General features: G+C 39.6%; 1 long non-coding RNA gene across 2 annotated transcripts in view; it reads left to right on the top strand.

The window, feature by feature from the left end:
* LOC108706876 overlaps positions 1–17,257 on the top strand; it is a 28,109-nt gene extending 10,852 nt beyond the window's left edge. Inside the window, exons 1-5 of one of the 2 annotated variants that reach the window (XR_005964963.1) lie at positions 90–464; positions 2,536–2,597; positions 15,086–15,226; positions 15,879–16,139; positions 16,911–17,257. This is a non-coding gene — a long non-coding RNA (uncharacterized LOC108706876). Of the gene's footprint in view, positions 1–89; positions 465–2,535; positions 2,598–15,085; positions 15,227–15,878; positions 16,140–16,910 lie in introns of those variants that run through there. The other variant, XR_005964964.1, reaches the window with a different exon arrangement.
* Positions 17,258–18,269: the final 1,012 nt, after the last annotated feature.

Raw genomic sequence — 18,269 nt, 5'->3', positions numbered from 1 at the left:
TTATACATTCTGTCTCCTAATTTCTGATTAAAGAAAATAATCGTTTTCAATTCAAAATGTGATTTAATATTTTTTCCTTGGCAATTTTAATATATGCTTTCTGCATCAATATTTCACAATATAATAATATACTATAATATATAACAACTATAATAACTATAGTATAGAAATAAAAAAATGAGAATGCAAACCTCTGTGCGGTATTACAGGTGTTAATTAGAACCACATATATTGTTTTAATCTACCTTGTTTTCCCAGATAAAGATGATGTGAGTTCTTCCATGATATATATTATTTACACTAGATATCCATTCCTCCAAGGATCTCCCTGCACGCACATTGAACATCTCTCCAAAATTCTTGTATTTTTACACTAAAGTACCAAATATGGGAAATGTTTCCCGGTTCTTGAAGGAATCTCCAGCATTTGTTGAGTGTGTCTTCCCAAGTTCGAGTAAAATAAGGTAAATTTGAGTATTTTTTTTGTATCAATAGTTTGTAAAGCATTGAGATCAAGCGGGTTAGCATTATTTTCCTATCACACAAACTTTCCAACTCAGTCAATGATCTTTTAGCTTGTTGTAAATAGTGTTGTATTTGAATAAATCTCCATTGGTCTTTTTTTATCCCAATTAGGTCTAGTTCCTTCTATTACTGCTGGGGCCGTATCTGAGGAAAGTATGTGTCTTATGGTGGCCATACACGGCAGATAAGCTGCCGATATCGGTCGTTTTGGACCGATTTGACAGCTTATCTGCCCGTCTATAGGGGCTTCCGACGGGTCTTCCCGATCGATATCTGGCCACCATATCGATCGGCAAGGTTTGATTTTTAACCGACCTACCGGTCAGAGCCCCTTGGCGCATCGTAATTCGATCGTTCGGCCATACGTCCGAACGTTCGAATTGCCCCCGATATAGCCATGCCGTTAGTGGCATATCGGGGAAAGATCTTTGAGTCTATGGCCACCTTTAGTTGCAAGTTCCAAAAGCTGTCCTCATCCCTTCATCTAACATCCCTGGTGTAAAGTCCAAATTTTGTCCCATTGTAGCTACAGGAGAGGGATTCGGTAAAAGGTTATATTTTTTATTCGTATTGAACCAGAATCTATCTAGGGCAACATGTGCATTTTGTCCATAAAATATTTTTCATGGGATATTTTGCCCATTGTTCTTCCAATTGCTTCCATTGTTTCTTTGAATTTGGATTTGAGTGTTCAATTAGTTTGGCCAACAAAGAGGCTTGGTAATAGGAAAGACAATCTGGTAAACTCAGTCCTCCCTTGGCTTCTGGTTGATGTAATATATATACCTCTTTAGTCTGGGTCTTTTATTTGACCATACAAATTTTTTAATTGTGGTGTTTAGTACTTGGAAAAAACTGCTTGGAATCCAGACTGGTAGAGTTTGAAACAGGTAGAGAATCTTAGGCAAAATTGACATTTTTATTATCGATATTCTTCCTGTCCATTAAATTAGTCTTGTTCCACTCCCCAAGTAGTTTGTTTATTGTTGTTAGCATTGGTTTATTGTTATACTTGTATACATCATTTAAGTCTTTAGGTATATATACTCCCAAGTATTTAATCTTTTCTTTTTGCCATTGGAATGCATAGTTCGAGTGTAGTTGTCCCATCATGTCTTGTTGCATATGTATAGGAAGAGCCTCCGATTTTGTCATATTTATTTTATATGCTTAATCAGTACTCCCCTGATCATACACTTGAGCGCTTGCCTTTTATTTGATGTGAAGTGGGATCCTTTACCATATTCTGTTTATATTCTGCTATTATTTGCTTGATTTCCTCTCTGCATTCTGTCATCCAATATACTATCATTCAGTCTCCAGTTCCAATTTAATTTCGGTTTATTTGGTATATTAATTAAAATGGAGACTGCTGCGTTATCTGACCAATTTATGTTATCCATATCTGCCTTCCTAAGCCATTGCAGGTGGTGGTGAGACATAAAAATATAGTCTATCCGCGAATAACAATTTTGGGGGTTGGGATAAATGAGTAAATTGTTTAGTGCTAGGGTTAAGGAACCTCCATGAGTCATTTTTTGAAATAATTTGGATGATTGAAAATGTTTTTGAGTGACAGGTAGGATTTGCCCTTCGAGTTATCTAGCCTTGAGTTCAGGGTCATGTTCAAATCTCCCCCCAGTACTATCAGTCATTCCGAAAAATTAGTACATTTGGTAGTAAATTAGAGGAACTGTGCTTGATTTTGATTCGGGAGATATATACTTCATATCATGCACATTGTATGACGCAAGAGTCCCTTAATTAATATATATCTCCCATTGGGGTCTGTTAATATCTAAAATCTATATCAGACTAAAATCAGTGTTTTACGTATAGCTATGGCTACCGCCTTTGTCTTTTGTATAGGATTGCTGCTGAAATACCATTGGTTAAATGGGCCTAACTTGTGCATTTGGGGTGGTTCACTCCTAAAATGTGTCTCCTGAATCAAAATGATATCAGCTTTATTTTTCCTCATCATATTTATCAGTTGTTTTCTTTTTTCAGGGATGTTTAAACCATTTGCATTAATGGATATTACCTTCAGATTACTCTACATCTCTTATACCGTAAGTATATATTTCAACTATTACCTCCATCATCATTAATACATTTATACCTCTGAAGCCATAGAGAAAAGAAATAGAAAAGTTCAGAGGGGAAAGAGAAGTATAGACATTTTCAGAGAACAAAATATTTGTTATCACAGTTTGTTCAATGCTATGTAAACAACAACAAGAGAAAAAAACAAATTTAAATAGAAAAATAGCATTACATGGCCTATTAGCTCTCAGGTTTAAACATATTGACAGGTCTAATGTCTTGCCCATTTCTGGAGGGGAGGCAACGCCCATCAAGATTTTTTATCTCAGCTCTTTATCCAGATAATATTAAACCAATCAGGAGAAATTCTCCATATAAATATAGTAAAACAAAAAAACACAACTTTTTACCCAAAGTTTGAGTCCGCCATCCTCCTGGGTTGGTTTCAGCTGGGCCTTGAGGTGGTTTTTCCATAGGATGGTCTTGCTCTATTCCTTTTTGCCTTGGGAGACATGGCCTCTGTCCATCCTTCTTGTGGAGGTAGTGGCGTTGGTTCCGGTAGTTGGATACATTTAATCCATTCTGAGAGGTCTATATCTGGAGCCTTGAAAGCCTGTAGAAATGGATGAACAGCCTCCGGCGTTGTGAGTGTATGCAATTTCCCCGCAATTGTGGCTTGGATGTTAAACGGATATCCCGACTTCATCTGAACAATATCTTCCTCTCTTTAAGGCAATTTGTGAGGGGTTTAAGTACCTGTCTTTGTTGTAGCGTGTACCAGGAGAGATCGTGCATAATGGTTATCTCTGCGATCTCAAACTGGATCTGTTTAATTTGTCTTGCTTTGAGTAGAATGTCCTCTTTAACTGTAAAGTGTAGAAGGCAGCAAATAATGTCTTTTGGCCTCAGTGCTCTATGTACCCGTTCTAAGTGAATTACATTGGTTTGGGGCTGTTGTAGCACTGTATTTAATAAAGACGTCACGTGCACTTGAGCGTCGCTGGCGCAAATCCCATTCAGAATCAGACTTTTGGAGCTACAAATCTGCCCTGTGCTCCTATAACACCAGCCTCTTCCAAGCCAAACAAACATACTTTACTTCACTCATTAACTCCCTTTCTAAAAAACCAGCACAACTTTTCTCCACCTTTACCACTCTCCTTTCCCCTTCTCCACCCCCTCCATGCACATCTGTCTCTTCTCAAGTTATTGCTGAGCACTTCAAAAACAAGAAGGGACATTACACTACTCAACCCCCCTAGACTTCCACCACCCTCCCTCCAAACTCTCCAGTCTCTCCTGTGCTCCTTCACCCCTGTCACTGATGAGGAAGTCTCAAAGCTTTTGGCCTCTTCTCACCTTACCACCTTGCCACCTTACCGCTTGATCCAATTCCCTCAAAGCTTCTCTGCAATACCAATCCTTGTCTAATCAAAGCCTTAACTCACCTATTTAATCTTTCGCTCTCTACTGGACTGTTTCATTCTCAACTAAAACATGCTCTTGTCACCCCCATTCTGAAAAAACCCTCTCTTGATCCCTCCAATCTTGACAATCTCCGACCTATCTCTCTGCTACCTTTCATCTCTAAACTACTTGAGTGCCTAGTCTAAAACCGACTAACCTCATTCCTCTCTGACAATAACCTGCTGGACCCCCTACAATCTGGTTTTAAGCCACAACACTCCACGGAAACTGCTAATGACCTTTTAACTGCTAAAGCCAACAATCATTTCTCACTACTAATACTGCTTGATCTCTCAACCGCATTTGACACTGTAGATCACCCTCTCCTCCTCCAGTCCCTCCATTCGCTTGGCCTTCGTGACACAGCCCTGTCCTGGTTCTCTTCTTACATCACCAATCATTGCTTCAGTGTCTCCTACAATGGAGTAGCATCTTCTCCCCTACCTCTTTCATCTGGAGTTCCTCAAGGCTCTGTCCTGGGACCATTACTATTCTCCCTCTATTAATCATCAAAATTAATCAACTCGTATGGTTTCCACTACCACCTCTATGCTGACGATACTCAGATCTATCTCTCATCTCCTGATCTCAACCCAGAACTCCTAACTCGCGTCTCCTCCTGCCTGTCCGCTATCTCTACCTGGATGTCGCAACGCTACCTTAAATTAAACCTCTCTAAAACTGAAATGGTTCTCTTTCCTCCAACTAACACCAGTAACATCCCGGAAGTATCCATCATAGTTAACAATTCCACTATCACCCCCTCTCCCCAGGCCGGTGCCTTGGGATTATCCTAGATTCTGCCCTGTCATTCACTCCTCATATCCAGTCACTTATTAAATCATGTCACTTCCACCTAAGGAACATATCCAAAATACGATCATTTATCACCCAAGATGCTGCCAAAATTCACCTCTCCAGTCCATAATGAACACTGCTGCGAGGCTCATACACCTCAGCAACCGCTCCTCCTCTGCCTCGCCATTCTGTCAATCCCTGCACTGGCTTCCGTTACCTTTCAGAATCAATTTCAAATTAATGACACTGACTTTCAAACCTCATAACTCTGCCCCACCCTACATCTCTGAACTCATCTCTATATACTCACCCAACCGCTTACTACGCTCCTCTACTGACCTGCTACTCAACTCTTCTCTCATTACCCCCTCACATGCTCGCATTCAAGACTTTGCAAGGGCTGCACCCCTCCTCTGGAACTCTCTCCCACGGTATGTCCGACTTTCTCCCAACCTTTCTGCTTTCAAGAAATCTCTTAAAACGCACTTCTTTCGAGAAGCCTACCATCACTCTGCTTAACTACCAAACGCAACACCACATACAGTACCACATTTCTCACCCACTTAATTCGATCTTGCCCACTGTATTACTCTCTTCCCTTTAGAGTGTATGCCTATGCATAGGGCCTTCCTCAACTTTTTGTACCGGTATTGATTGTGATGTATTTAACTCCATATGTTCTATGTATGTAATTCATGTGATTTAGTTGTATAATTACTTTTCAGTGCAATATGTTGGAGCTATATAAATACATGTTTATAATAATAATACTTAGATGATGATGTGAATGTGGAAAAAACATTTTGGAGTAGATTGGAGTTTAAAAGAAAATAAATAATTGTGATTGTGAATTTTTCAGATTGGTCTTAATGCCCCATTTATACCCCCCATGCAGAATTGAACTGAGGACCCTAATGTTTTCTTTACACCCTTTGTAATTTGGCTAGCTTTATTATAAATTGGATCTGTCTAACATTTTTTTTTATTCCCAGCAGTTGGAAATTCTTTTGTGCATGACTTTATTTTAAAATGGTATATTTGAATGAAGCAGTGATTTATTTATTTTTTGCTGCGCTAGTAAAGTGACAGTTGTGATTGTTCGCATTAAAATTTTGGTTATACATTTATTTTGTGTGTACAAATCACACCTATGATGCACCGATAACAATTAACATCTTTTAGCAAATACGCTACAAAGCAATTACAAATTACTGTTTTATGTTAATTTGTTTGCACTTGATGTTCATTTCTGTTCATGATTTTTAATATGTAAAGATAGAAGAGTACTAGGCATGAAACTTTTGGTTGATGGCATTCATTACATAAACAGAACCCTGGGAGATGTTTATTTTACAAAGGTTTGTATGTACACAATAGAAATGCATATTTGAAAATCTTTCTTTCTATTTATATGACTATATAGGTATTAACAAATATTAAACAATTAATTATGCTTTTTTCCCCCTACTGAAACCTCTGTATACAGTCACGAGCATAAACAGACTTTCATGCAGAACTCCAGACAGGCTTGAGCAATGTGAAAAGACACAAACTTTTGGGCAGATCAGTAATTTATCAAATGGAAAAACTGCCGTAGTGGTAAATCTCTGCCTCTGCCCCCCAGCATGTAGAACTGAATAGCTGTGTTGGACAGGCTGCACATTTGGGTTTAAGCAGTTCCAGCTGAAACTGGAACACTGTTTGAAATCCAGGAATGAATGGGAGGTGGTGAGCTGGGATGTGCCTAGTATAATGGGCTGTTTACTTCTAACATATAGCGGGGGAGGGGAAGATCACTTAGCCATTGAACAGCAACAATATTAACCATCTGGTGTAATGTTAAGCAACAGTTTTAAGTGGCCAAATGTGTAATCCCAGGGACTGAATAATTCATTACATATAAACAAATTATATATTTCCCTCACAAACTAATACTTTGTGAGAAGGAACTGTGTGTATATATGTGTGATGATGGTTAGAGTACCATACCAAAGGATCTTCTGGTGAGCACCAACTCAGGACAGTTTTTTTACTGGCCCTTTTTTATGTCCTCCATAGACATATATTACGCCCAGGGCACCATCAGAAATCATGGGGGGCTGTATGACATTTTCTGGGCCCCTTGGTTTCTGCCCACCCGGCCCCAGGACCCACACCACAGCAAAAGCACCATACAGACATCAAAGTTAAAACAGTAAAAACAACCCCTGCCCACACAAATGTTAAACATTAATTGGCAGCCAGCCCCCCCCTACAAGTTATAAAAAGCCATTGGTAGCCACCCCCACCAGTGGCCAGGGCCCCCCCTTTCCAAAGTTATATAAAGTGGTGGTCATGGTCCCCTACAAAAAAGTTTTTTTTTCTTTTATATGTTGTTGGCTTGGGTCCCCCATTAAAGTTAAAAAAAAAATGGTGTTCAGTGGAGTTTGCCTTTAAAGGTCTTCGGATCGATTTTTCTCTTTCCTTTCCTTTTTCGCTCCTTTCAGAAGCTTCTACTCTTCAGCTCCATTCATCGCCTTTCGTCTCCTTTCAGAGGCTTAAAGGAGAAACAAACCCATACTAGAAAAAAAACCCTACCCTGTGTAGAGCAACCTCCCTCCTCCCCCACAGCCTAACTCCGGGTAAGTAAAAAAAAACAATTCAGCTCAAATTCCAAAGAAGACCGACAAAAGAAGATGGCGCCCGTGAACTCCCAAGGACAGATCTGCACGGAGGGCTAATTAAAGAGTTAGGGGCATTTGGCCGGGGGTTAGGGTTTTTTTCTAGTACGGGTTAGTTTCTCCTTTAAGGCTTCATTTTGCGGCTCCCTTGCGGTGGCTTTCGGTGCTGCTTTGTGACTCAAAAGGGGGCACGGGTAATTCAGGAAGTGAAGCATGGCTGGGCCCACCTTAACAACCAACGTGTATAGAAAACGGATCTGCACACACACTGGTTAATGCAGTCGGGGAGTGTCCCCTTTTATTCAGCCACCAAACATTCAACGTTTCAGGGGGGAACACCCACCCTTCATGAAGGGTGAAGGGTGGGTGTTCCCCCCAAAACGTTGAATGTTTGGTGGCTGAATAAAAGGGGACACTCCACGACTACATTAACTAGTGTGTGTGGTAAGAAGATATGTCACCCACAGTAAATGTATGCAACACATCTCCTTCTACTTGCCACAAGTAAAACACATTCATGGCAATGTGACTTAATCACAGGAAAATGCAAAGGAAGGCATTTACTGCGGGCAAAAAATCTTGTGCGTCATTACCCTAAATGTAATGTTCTCTGGTGGGCCCTAGGAGGACCTTTCTGACACTACTAACTGAGCAAGTCTCTTCAGCTCCACACATAAAGATAGTAATCTTTACTGCCAGAGTGTCCACCAAACCCTTGCCCATTTTCTATTCCATAACCTCTAGAGTGGTCAGAACCATAAAGAGCAAGTGGGATTGAAATGCTACAGGTGTGTTGCCTCCCCCACCCAAAAAAAGGTATCTAGCAAGAGTTGACAGTTTCCCCCCCACATTATGAGAAAATTGGTGGCCAGGGCCCCTTAAACGTCCATGTCTTACTGAAGTCAGTCAGAAGTGTGGCGTGGCCATGCCCCCCTTACCCTTGGGGCCCCCTACAACTCTCCCCCCTGTCCCCCCCTGATGGCTGCCCTGTGTACGACACAATAGTTTTTCATTCTTATCTGATTTAGATTACATTTATATTGTTCATAATGAACATTAGCGTAAAGGGGAGGGAAGGAACATAATCTCAAGGCTAAATTATACTGGGTGACTTACTATATTAATGAATAGGTAAGCTTTAACTTATGACCTTCACCCCCTACAGTACTCCCAGACTTCTATTAGGAACAAGTATATGTTGTTTGCAGTGAAAATATACAGTGGATTGACTTACAGAAAGATCACCTTGAGATAACACTGATGCCCTTCTCCACAATCTTGTATTGATTAGTTACACTATAAGACACACAATTTCAATGAGCAGTGATTAATAAAAAATAAACATGATAAACATTCACAGCAATTGTTGACCATTTTTGCCAGCTGGTGTTGTGGCCAAATGTTACTTTCTGTGGTAGAATATATGAAAACTGATATCCCTTGTTCAAGTTGCTTTCCATATCTATTTCATAGGGGATGAAGTGAGAGCCAATTTTGCTCCTAATGTGGATGCTTCCTGATGCACACAGTTACAGTGTTTTTAGTAGTAAGTTTATTTATAAAGGAAAATGCAGTATGGGTAATTGGTCTGGTTAACTCATTCACTAGTCAGTGGGTGGAAGAGATGGATTATTTATGGGATTGGCTGATGATCAAAAACAACCAGATTTTTAATGCCTGCTGGCATAAATAACATCTATAATATTGCGTAACAAACTCTTCAGAAGGAAAAGAATCTCAGAATCCTCAATTACATGTAAATAAAGAGCTGGAATGCTGTACTGTGAATCATACCTCTTAATAAGAATAATTGCTAGGGAAAAATCATACACATCACATGATTGTTCTTTAAACGTCTAGGCTGAGTTTCTTAGGTCATATGAACAATAGGATGCACTTTTCCATCTTAAATGAATTTAATTTAAATTCAACTATTAATGTTAATGCAATCAGCCCAGCAACTTCCATTTATTAGTTCTGGGATTACCTCAAGGTACCACAGAAGTGCATACTGACATATACAATATACTATTTCCCTTGCTGCCACATAAAATTCTATTTGTGGTTGTTAAAGACAGTCCAAAAAAAATAGACAGCAATAATTTTATACATACATCAATACTTAAAGGGACACTAACTCCAACGAATAATTTATATTTACCTGTTTGTCTAAAAACTATGTGTAAAGTAAAGCAGCTTTATTTAATTTTTTTCTCCCCAGTATACTGAAATAGTTGGAATTTTCAGCCACACTGAAAAAAAGTGGAACGATTGTGTGAATTTTTTTATGTGACAAGTTGTGACTGCAGCTTATTTTTCCAATTTACTAACTTAAATATGGTAGTGCTCAACAGGGTTACTCCTAGGGTTGCCACCTTTTTTGGAAAAAAATACCTTCCCTTTTTCTCTATTAATAAGATTGAGGTCAAGTATTATTTTTACCGGCCAGGCTAGTAAAATACTGGCCAGGTGGCAACTCTAGTCACTCCTGGCATGTGAAGTTAAGATGAGAACCTTGCCTCAGGCGGCAGCGAGTGGCCAGTTATAAGGGTCAGCAAAAACCACCTCTTGTAGACTTTTGTCTGTTTATAGCAGTGATCCCCAACCAGTAGCTCGTGAGCAACATGTTGCTCACCAACCCCTTGGATGTTGCTCCCAGTGGCCTAAAACCAGGAGCTTATTTTTGAATTCCAGGCTTGGAGGCAAGTTTTGTTGTATAAAAACCAGGTGTACTGCCAAACAGAGCCTCAATGTAGGTTGACAATCCACATAGGGGCTACCAAATGGCCAATCACAGCACTTATATGGCACCTCTAGAACATTTTTCATGCTAGCGTTGCTCCCCAACTCCATTTACTTCCGAATGATGCTCACGGGTTCAAAAGGTTGGGGATCCCTGGTTTATAGAGTGTTTTTTTTTCTTTTCCAACAACAATGCTATAACACTTTTTAGATAAGCAAATGCTGCTGCTTGTGCCATTGTTGAAAGCGTTTAACTATCTCAAAGGGATTTATGGAAACATAAATTTAAGCTGTGAACACAACATACAAAAACCTCTGCTGTCTCCTGCAACCGTCAACTTTGTGCTGCAAGAGTACATTGTACCATGATGGACAGTTTTTTAGCACCAGCATGTATAAAGTAAAACTTCATTAAAATTACCTGTAGACTACACAGCTAAAGTGATGGATAACTGCTATGTGATAGCGTTAAATAGGCTGTGCTGATTACTTAAACTGGCCATATACGTAAAGATATAGTTGTTTGAAGTTTCATACAATTTTCGGACCATGTGTGGAATTGTCCGGACATTTTTTGTACCATGGCAATTGGTCGTTTAGTCGATTGGACAGGTTAAAAGATTTCTGTTGTCTAGCGATAAATTCTCTGCATTTATTGGGTGACTGTCACTAGAATTTGTTGGACATTTCGTACGATTGCTGTCACGGGCAGAACATCATCTGATTTGTTCTTTCACTACTTTATGTAATCTAAATGTTTATAGGCATGTCAGAAGATTGGGACGTCCGATCATTCGTCAGACACAAGGGTGAAATCTGTATGTCTATGGCCAGCATAAATGGTCTATGTGGCCATCTTAAATTAGTCAACAGTGTATATGGGGGAAGAGTGCTGAGTGCAGGAATAACAATATTCACTGATAACATTGATAAGGTCATGGATTGGGTGTTGTTCATATTTTTATGTCAAAGTGAAAGTTCTAACTGCAGTATTGGACTCTGGTGCTTTAGTTGATTGGGTAGAATTGGGAATAAGGGAAAACATTGATTTTAGATTGCAGGCTGACTGAACAGTAGATTCCACATGAAAAAAGACATGCATCGCAAGACAACAGAAATAAACAGGCATGTTTCTTTTGTGATTTGTAATTGAAAGTGTTTCTCAGCAAGGTACCTTGATGATTGTGCTGATAGGAAATGAAACCTGTGACACAAACGATGAAAATAGAATGCATTTGATGTGGGTATATACACTTTAAAGACCTCCTGCAGATTTTTGTTATACAGTAGAGGATGTTCTGACTACAAAATTGCCTCTGAGTGTTGGAGGAGCTAGGGACCCAGCATCATTAGACTTGCATCAAATATTGTAACACTACAACTGTGCCAACGGTACAGACTTGTGCACACAAGAGTTAAAACTAACCCAGTTACAGCGTTAGAATACTCTATAGGATTTCGGTGTAAGTCTGTGTATATGAGTACACTACATTCCTGCAAGCACATACATCTGTTATAAGGCCAAAGTACAAAAAGTCTATCTGCACCACCAATGAAGTAATTAATTTATTTTGTAGATATATCATCTGAAAGATGCACAATTTATATAAATGCTGATAGGAAGGTAAATTCAGATGTTTTGTTGCCCACACTGAGATTAAGCGTGGGTAACAAAACTTCCTTTCTACCCAGTGACTTAACTATAGAGGAAGTAGCCTGTGGGGGGCCCAGACCACAGGGTCTACTTCCTCTATAGATGTAAGAAAAAAAACTCCCACAGTCACTTTACCTACAAGAGGGGAGGGAGGACACAGCGAGGAGAAGACACTAGGGTCAGACTGGGCCAGGTGGACACCAGGTAAAAATCTCCGGGTATGTCGACCCAGACCTGCAACCATCTGCTGCTCACATGGCCTGCGCTGTCCCCTGGTCCCACCTCTTCCAGCCCAGATTGAGAGAACTACAGGAGATGTAGAAGGGGAGGGGGTTGTGATTGGGGGGCACAGATGGGGTTGTGGCTGGGGCAGGCTTGGCCCGGAGGGGGTGGCACCCATGTGTCAGAAGCTCCTGTGGGCCTTGGACACTTCAGTCTGATGTTGGAAGACACTGTCGAGGGTCAGGGGGTAATTGCTCACTGTATTGCTAGCAGTACTAAAGCACATTTTGTGATGTTTTTGGGTAATACTGTAGATTTTCGTGATCAGAAATCATCACTACTATGTGACAATTATAGTTTTACATAATATAGTTGTTTCATATTGTCAACTTTAAGTGGTAGAATTTTATATAAATTGCACTTTATTTTTAAAGGGACAGTATTACCCCATTTCAAAACCAATTTAATGAATGAGGCTTGGGATGAACATACTTTTTGCCTATTCTTTTTACATTTTTTATGTCTTTTTTATTGTAATATGTATTTGCCCATCATTTTAATCACAAAAAACTGTATTTTTAATTTTTTAAGTTAAACAGCAAAACAGGGAGTTAAAGCGCTTGTTTGCTTCCAGTGAGTTAAATGATTAAATTACCAGTGCACGGATAATCTCTCTGCATAATGGACTTCTGTTTATCTGTGTTTAGCTGTGTGCCCTCTTTAGCTCAATAAATAACAAAAACGATAGAATTTTTGTGAATAAAACAGTAGGCAAAAAGTATACTCAGCACAAGCCCTATTCATTGAACTCATGTTAAACATTGGGGTTTACTGTCCCTTTAAAATCAAGATCTGCACAAAAGAACTCCCCCCCCTCCCTTCTTCCCCCAGTTACATTCAGCTGTTACACTATGCATAAACATTCACTGTCCTGTGCTAATGTTCCCTTCATGCAGGATCCTGTCACTGTAGAAATGTTTATGGTACAGGCCACTCCCCCTCACTCTTCTGTACATACTGTTCTGCTCACAGTCGTGAAAATTACATCACGAGATCTTTAGATAATTTTCTTCCTGGAAAATATCCCATGTTCCTCCCTGTTTGCATTTCTCTACCTTTTTTCCTAATCTTGTGTGCTTTGGCAATAAATTTTGAATCCTACAGGATTTGGAAGCATGTAAATATATTATTTGCTGTACTTCAAAGGCCTGAGAGATAGTAGTGTTCAGTAAAGAATGACGTACAATACTTTGTGTATGAAGAGTTTCATGGATTATATTTTTATTTAGAAATTGTTCATTAAAGCACAAAACAACTTCTGGATTTATATCACCATTTGTTAGGGTTGCCACCTTTTAGCCCGGTTGAATCCGGGCAGGGTTGTGATGCTGTGGGGGGCTTGTGACATCACAGGTGGGGCTATGACATGGCCGCGTCAATCATATGGGATCCTGCCCAGTTCCTAATTTGGAAAACCGGGCAGGCTGTGCGCTGATAAAATCGATGCATTTGCTTCAGAAACTCTACTATAGTTTATATTATCAAGCTGCTGTGTAGCCATGGGGGCAGCCATTCATAGCTGAAAAAGGAGAAAAGGCACAAGATACACAACATATAACAAATAAGCTCTGTAGCATACAATGGGATTCTTCAGAACGTATCTGTTATCTACTGTGTATTCTGTGCTTGAATGGCTGCCCTCATGGCTACACAGCAGCTTGTTTATATAAACTATAGTAGAGTTTCTGAATCATCAGTTTTACCTATGAGGGGCAAAAGTACATTATATTGTCATTCCTTTAAAAAAAATTTTGGTGTTACTGTTCTTTAAACCCTGTTATATCCCAAACATGATCATTACAAATGCTGAATCCTCCATCAAGCCTGCACATGCACACGCACATTGAGGGGATTATGGGTCATGGGATTTGGAGCAAGGACCTAAAAATTGTTTCTTGGGGGCCTCGGTAAGTCATTTTATACCACTCTGTACTACTCTAATCTAATGTTACTTGCGTAATATGAATCAGCGTGAAGCTCCCAACTATAGACTATTAAAGAATACCATGCTTATAAAAAGTAAAAATATGTTGCTATATTCAACATAAAGGCCCAATTGCCAGGAATATTTACAGCATGTCTCTATAAAGAAAAATGGGAATATGTCAATTTGATGAGTAGTGTTTTTTATAGGTTAGAGCCCGCTGTTGGACAGAACATTGCTTTTTTTTGCAGACAGACTTCGTTAAAATATTTTGGCTGTTACCCTTTTCCTTCTAGCCCCAGCTTCATTGCTGTATGCTACATCATAATTATAATTTGAAAAAATGATGGAGGATGCATATCATGCACAGATTTGATCTGAATAGCAATTGAAATGTTGCATTGCCAGTTCCGCCAGAATGATTAAGGACACAAAATAAATACAGCATTCCATAACAGTCTGCATCGGCAACTACCAGATTATGTGGATTTGGGATGCTGCGTATGCTTCAGTATAAAGAGAATTTTGTTTCATTCTGCTAAGAAGGGTGTGTTTTGTACATGGATGATGATCAGCACAGATACAATATATGGGGGCAGTTTCCTTTGCTTTCAGAAGCTTTTACAGTATCACATTATAGGCACTACTAAACCACTGCTAAAAAAACCGAGGACAACAGTAATTTTTTTATGCCACATAACACACTAATATTCAGTTACCTGCATTTTTAGTTTTTGTTTCATTTTCTTGCATTATTCCTCTAATTGCTTTTGCCATTAAATAAGATGCCTGTTTTTAGCTGCAATTGATTCAGCCAAATATGATTATAAATGTATATTTATATGCATGTCAATGTGCAGTTTAGTCATTTAGCCGTGAGCCCAACTCATTCTGCACTTATGAGTAAATGCAGATGTTATTGTACTCATTTATGCAAGGTCAGACAATTGTATATCCATTGCCCTTCTGCTCCCCTTGTTTCTTCAGGCAGGGCAGATTTTGTCACAAATGCAAAATGTTGTGTTTCGGCTCCAAAATCCACCGTGTAGCAGGAGCGGAAGAGCAGCAGGGGAGTGGATTTTCGATCTCCGTAGGCCAAGATCCGCAATCATCTGGTACTACCCTAAGGTATGCATTTCTATTGCCATATATCTAGAGTTTAAATTCCCATGTTTAAATAGACTATGACTTTGGCACTTACCTGACTCAGTGAGCAAAGTGCAGTTACGGATGCAATTGCCTTGTTTTTTTTTTTGCTCCATTTTCCCCGGGAATTCAGGAGTCATTTTGTGAGCATTGAATTGCACTGTGTCCAGCACAACTGGCAAATATTTTAGAAGTTTGTCTGGTTTAATTTCCCGCATTTGGTGTGTGAGTCTGCACCCAATTCTTTTGGTGTAACTGCGCTGCATCTATTGATGCAGGGCACAGCTACTACTTGATCAGAAGGTAAATTCAGATCTAGGGTATGCACTGCGACCATGCGTCAAAAGATGCAAAAAGGCTGGATCACTGCTGAGCACAACTATACAGAGGCACAAAGTGCATTTGGATGCAAGTACCTTGGTTTTAGTGGTTTTAGACGCAAATCGCTACAGGGGAAACACGCAAGTTGCACAGTGCATCTGCAGATGTAAATGAACCCTTACATCTGTGTATGAACATTGTACAGGATTTTGTATCTGTGCTAAACCAGTACTGCCCATGGGTTACAAATAAATTTGCCTCTTTGCTCCTGGAAGCAAAATACTACTTAATTACAAATAATTCTGTATTCTAGTGCAAATGTATCGCCTCAATCAGTAAACCAGGACCACAGACAACAACGTATGATGACCTAGGGGACCCTACATAATTGCATTTTAACAGTAGACAGTGTTTTGTGACAGCAGAGCCACCTACAGACACAGCTCTGCTGAGCACCAGTCATAAATGGGCTCCAGGACATCATGTCGAGAGACTGGCAAGGGAGTGTGGTCACCAGGACATTCGTGCTGACAGCCCTTGTTTCTATGGGAACCAAAGAAATACAATATTCCATGTAAGCATAAGAGTTTTGTGGTACGATAAGACTTCAAGACTTTATAACTGATAGCAGTCATTGGAAATTGGAGCCGGTACAGCTGCAAGTGACTATTCAATGCAGCACATTGGTTTATCTGCTTAGCATTTACAAATTCAGAGCTGTGTCAGCCTGGCTACCCAGTTGTATTTTTGTTTTATGTGAAAGCACTGAGTTTAATAAAAGGTACTGTTTGCCTTTAAATATGAACTTACAGTCTTAGCATTTTTTTTAATGTATCAATACAAATATATGAAAGTGTTTTCAGGAAACAAATTTCTTTTGTTCTCCTACTTGACCAGCCTAATCAAAAAGACAGAACTGTAGCATAAGAAGTAGAGTAACAGTGCTGACCTAGTGTGCTGCAAAAGCATACGTCTTAATATCCTTTTGTGCCAGAGTTCTGGTTTATCGTTAACCTTACAACAATATTTCCTGTATTAAGCAACATATGGAAGCATGCCCTACTGGCCCCTTAATAAAATATAACAGCAACACTTTATTTTTACAGTCCTTGTATATTCCATGTAGGAATGTGTGCCTTCTCTGATATTTTATTGTCCTTGTATTTGGTACAGTATATCCTTCTTCTTTCCATATGTGTGTTTTTCACATTCTTGCCTCCTGAAGAACGCCTCCACCCAACCCACCACATTAATACACAAATATTTCTCTCTGTCTCCCTTCTCTGAGTGCCTTTGTGATGTGTTATTTATTGCAAGTGTGACTGTCAGAGTGATTTTGTTACAGACAAGTGCTGCTGTGCTATCAGCTCCTTCTTCACTGTGCCTGAGTCCAGATCTTGCACGTCTCCCACGTCTGGATTGTGCTACAGCTTTCTACGCATAACACGTGCAGCCAAAGGACAAGCTTGTTAAGCTGCCAGACCTCTACTGTAACATGACTCTCACTGCAGAAAAAAACATAATAATTCTATGTGTCCTCCAGTTGGTGTATTATTTCGGGAAGCTTATTTTTCTGTAGCCTAAAGACCCTGAAGCTGTCCAAAGAATACAACAGAATTTGTGTCATTATTCCTTACCTTTTCTCTCCTGATTAAAAAGCACTTTTTATTAATAAAATACCAGTTCAAACAATTTACTTACTAGAATTTCCAGTGAATTCAATAACACATTGTAACAATACAATAAATAACATTAAAAATAATACTTCTCGCTTCCAAAAATGCACACATCTTATGCATTATCCAATATAGTATGCCCCCCCCCTTATATATTAATGTTTTAGGCTGGAAGCTTTCAGGGTTCTCGTTTTATTCTGTAGCCCTTGTTTGTTATAGTATGGTAAAGTCTAAGAATAATCAGTATATACTGTATATTTCTGTCAATACCTCTTCTTATATACATCCTTCTGTCTCTGATGTATTGTGCTATATACCCCAATACAATTTACCCATTTAAGAGGTGAATTCAACGTAATATTTAATATCTCAACCAGCTGTTTGCCCCCCCTGCCCCTCCCAATTTGCTATATTTGTACCAGTTGTTTTGACTTGTTTCAGCAGCTGCAGCTATATTAAAGCTGTGATTAGTGATGAGCAAACTTTTTTCACTGGTAAACAACAGAAGTCTCAGGGGGGGATTATGGCAGGGGCGGGTGGCAGAGGGAGAGTTGGGGCCCCGGGGGGGGTCCTGATGTGGCAGCCCGCAGGGCCCAGGTTTTTTGTATGTGCAATGGCATAGCATCCACCTGTGGACACCAGCATATATACAGTATATATAACATGTAAAAGTAGCCTAATGCACCGCATATGTGGACCAACTTGGTGTGCTCTCCTGCCAATCAGCTTTCAGGACAAATGTATGGAGAGGGTACAACAGCCTTTCCTTTAAAGGAAGAGTAACACCAACAATTTTAATTGTTTTAGGACTGACAATATAATGTAGTGTTGCCCTGCACTGGTAAAACTGGTGTCTTTACAAGTACATTAGAGGACATTATAGACAAATAGCAGGGGACCCTTTTACCCATAAAGAGGATCACTGCACCAGAGGCCACCCCTTCGGAATAGAAAAAAAGAACTATCATTTGAAGCAATGTAGGTGATTCCTCACAGCGAGGACAGTGAGGTTGTGGAATGCACTGCCG

This window comes from Xenopus laevis, chromosome 1S (assembly GCF_017654675.1).
Source record: "Xenopus laevis strain J_2021 chromosome 1S, Xenopus_laevis_v10.1, whole genome shotgun sequence".
NCBI classification, from domain to species: Eukaryota; Metazoa; Chordata; class Amphibia; order Anura; family Pipidae; genus Xenopus; species Xenopus laevis.
This window is presented reverse-complemented; position numbering and strand designations above follow the sequence as displayed.